Source organism: Mus caroli, chromosome 3, assembly GCF_900094665.2.
Source record: "Mus caroli chromosome 3, CAROLI_EIJ_v1.1, whole genome shotgun sequence".
Lineage (NCBI taxonomy): Eukaryota > Metazoa > Chordata > Mammalia > Rodentia > Muridae > Mus > Mus caroli.
The window spans coordinates 100069062-100073261 of NC_034572.1; positions in this window are offsets into that span (position 1 = coordinate 100069062).

Genomic DNA, 4200 nt, shown 5'->3' on the forward strand with positions numbered 1-4200 from the left:
TTTTCACCAGAGACTATGAAAGCCAGAAGATCCTGGACAGATGTTATACAGACACTAAGAGAACACAAATTCCAGCCCAGGCTAGTATACACAGCCAAAATTTCAATTACCATAAATGGAGAAACCAAATTATTCCACGACAAATCCAAATTCACACATTATCTTTCCACGAATCTAGCCCTTCAAAGGATAATAACAGAAAAAAACCAATACAAGGGCAGAAACCACACCCTAGAAAAAGCAAGAAAGTAATCCCTCAACAAACCAAAAAGAAGATAGCCACAAGAATAGAATGCCAACTCTAAGAACAAAAATAATAAGAAGCGACAATTACTTTTCCTTAATATCTCTTAATATCAATGGACTCAATTCCCCAATAAAAAGATATAGACAAACAGACTGGCTACACAAACAGGACCCAACATTCTGCTGCTTACAGGAAACCCATGTCAGGGAAAAAGACAGACACTACCTCAGAGTGAAAGGCTGGAAAACAATTTTCCAAGCAAATGGTCTGAAGAAACAAGCTGGAGTAGCCATTCTAATATGGAATAAAATCGACTTCCAACCCAAAGTTATCAAAAAAGACAAGGAAGGACACTCCATACTCATCAAAGGTAAAATCTTCCAAGAGTAACTCTCAATTCTGAATATCTATGCTCCAAATGCAAGGGCAGCCACATTCATTCTCTTAGGGCCTGTATAACATCTGTCTAGGTTCTTCTGACTTTCATAGTCTCTCGTGAGAAGTCTGGTATAATTTACCACAGACGAATCTCACTTGGGTTCTCAATCCATGGGCAAAATTTGTGTTCCTGTTACAGGTGGGCAAGGAGTCGGGGAGAAGAGGGTGACAAACAGACCTGACACAAGGGAGTGTGGATGTGAATATAATTTGCCTCAAAACAAGCACCAGTCTTATAAGTGACTTTTACACAAAACAGAGGAATGCTTACAAAGGACTGGCAGGAACCAACTGGGATAAAATTCAATGTTAACAACTGGGATCAAAAGTAGCCCCACCTAAGGTCAGTTTAATCTTAGAAGTCAGATGCAAGGATTTCATGCCCTTGCCATAGTTCTAATTCTATTGTATAGTCCACCTTCCTCCTAGGCCATTGTAAATTCCTGTGTATGGGTGTAACTCAGCTATCTGTAGTTCTATCTACTCTGGTTCCTCCTTAGACCACAACCTTCCTTCTTTCTAGGTAATGGTAAATTCTTGTGTAGGGTAGTGACTCAGCTATCCATGCCCAGGGTTGGCTGAAGGACTGCCTAGGACTAGTGAAGAATCTAACTTAGCTATATGTCAAAAATCAATCCTTAGAGGCACTGATAATAAAACAGTATTAAGGGAAAGCACACAGATCCATTTACCGACTAAAGCAAGGACATTGGAGCATTCGTTATTACAGGATGCCACGGTTCCAGGAGACTAAGTTTCCATGAACTTTTCGCCTCAGGACTGTGTCCAGGCTTTTCAGTCTGTCAGGTGGGTCACTACTGGAGTGGATGTAGCAGTAATTTTAATAGGTCTGCCTTTATATGTTATTTAACCTTTTCCCCTTACTGCTTTTAATATTCTATTTTTATTTAGTGCATTTGTTGTTCTGATTATTATGTATCTGGAGGAATTTCTTTTCTGATCCAGTCTATTTGGAGTTCTGTAGGTTTCTTCTATGTTCATGGGCATCATCTTTCTTCTATAATTTTGTTGAAGATATTTACTGGCCTTTAAGTTGAAAATCTTCATTCTCATCTACACCTATTATCCTTAGGTTTGGTCTTCTCATTGTGTCCTGGATTTCCTGGATGTTTTGAGTTAGGAGCTTTTTGCATTTTGCATTTTCTTTGATTGTTGTGTCCATATTTTCTACGGAATCTTCTGCACCTGAGATTCTCTCTTCCATCTCGTATTCTCTTGCTGATGCTCGCATCTATGGCTCCTGATTTCTTTCCTACGGTTTCTATCTCCGGATTTGTCTCCCTTTGAGTTTTCTTTATTGTTTCTACTTCTATATTGTTTCTACTTCCATTTTTAGATCTTGGATGGTTTTGTTCAATTCCATTACCTGTTTGGTTGTGTTTTCCTGTAATTCTTAAGGGATTTTTGTGCCTCCTTTGAAAGGAGTTCTACCTGTATAGCTGTTTTCTCCTGTATTTCTTTGAGTTTTTTTTTTCCTTCTTAAAATCCTCTACCAGCATCATGAGATATGATTTTAGATCTGAATCTTGCTTTTCTGGTGTGTTGGGGTATTTAGGACTTGCTATGGTGGGAGTACTGGGTTCTGATGATGCTGAGCTGTCTTGTTTTCTGTTAGTAAGATTCTTATGTTTGCCTTTTACCATCTGGTAATCTCTGGTGTTAGATGTTCCAGGTGTCTCTGACTGGACCTTGTTCTTCCTGTGAGTCTTGGTAGTCTCTGTCAGCACTCCTGGGAGACCAGCTCTCTCCTGAGTCTCGGGGGTCAGAGCACTCCCTGTAGGCAAGCTCTCCTGTAGCTGGGAAGGTACACAGAGGTTTGAGGTTCAGCTCAGTACTACTGGCTGAGGATAAAGTCCCGAAGGGACCCTGTCCAAGAATCTCTTTTGCTTCTGTGTCCTGCACCTGTCCTGTGCAGACCAGCATCAGAGAGACCTCGGATAGAAAATGGCTATCACACCTGAGTCCTAGGGTCAGAGCACTCCCTCCAGGCAATCTCTCCTCTAGCTGGGAAGGTGCACAGAGGTCTCGATACTGGCTGTTTTGAAGCCTCTTTTCATCTTGGAATTATTTGCATATAATTCTTGTGGTCAGTGATAAAAGATCTTCACTCTCTAGGAACCATGTTTTGAATACTCTGCTCACATTTGTTCCTTGAAATGACTTGAAATAATGGTTATAAGATTAATAAATGTAAAAATTTATGGCTCCCTAAATGTTCCTTCTCTGGGTTCTAAGAACTCTATTAGTGTTCTGCAGGATAGATTAACATCAAGGAGTGGTTAGAAAAGATTTCCAGTTGCCAATATATAAAGACTATTGGATTGAAATGCCTCCTTTACTATAAATACTTGTTACCTGATTATTTCTGGAGGTTTTGAGACTAGAATTCATTCCTTCTACTCTTCTCAAACACCACCTGTTACCATGATCTTATATTAAATTTCTGCTTTAATCAAAATGGTGTGCTTATTACCTCAACATAATTTGCATACTTCTGCTTAAGCTGTTATATCCTCTCACATCTACCCGAATCACAGAATTCAAAGTCCAGATAAGATCTTGTCTTTATCATTCAATGATGTCCTATACCTCTTAATTCTTTTATGTACTCTAGCACATGTTGCCTGTACAGCTTATGACTACTGACAATACCCAGAACTCAAGTTCTAGCTACCTTGGACCTCCCCAGCAGTACTGTGATTTCAGGCTAGTTTCATTATTTGATACATTTGAAAATTAAATTGCATTTATTCATCTACAATAACTAACCTGTAATGGATTTTGTTTGTTTCAAAGATAAATTTTTATGACGAGGGTTAAACATGATACTTATCTGTGATATAAGGACAAATATTTAAAATTTAGTTAGGGATTGTACTGGTTTAGTAAAGTGGATGTTGTAAGCTTTCCTCCAATATTCTTTACTTGATTAGCCCTGGGTAGTTTGGTATATTTCCAGTAGCAGGTCATTATAGAAAAACCACAACTAATCAAAATGTGGAGTTGTGGACCTCAGTCACAACTGATATATCTGTAGCACAATTCTTGAATCCAAGTTTCAGAGATTATTTAAAAAAGAGGGGGTAGATAGATTGTTAGAGCCAGGGGAACAGAAAGTTTGATGTGAGATTGAGTTCTATAAACGTCAGAAGTTACACCCATGAAGTCTCACCAGCATGGCTGCTTACAACATGAACTGAACAGAAATGACACCAATAGACATGATAACATGGATGGGGGAAAATTCAACCCTGACAAAGTACTACAGGAAGCCAAAGAATGCTGAGAAGTAGTCTTCCCCAGGGAGAAAAAAATTACATCAACCAATTGGTTACTCAATATGAAATAGTCAGCCCCTCCCCCGCCTCTCTCTCTTTCCTCTCTCTCCCTCCCCCTCTCTTCCCTCTCCCCCTTCCTTCCTTTCTTCCTTCCTTCCTTCCTTCCTTCCTTCCTTCCTTCCTTCCTTCCTTCCTTCCTTCCTTCCTTCCTTCCCT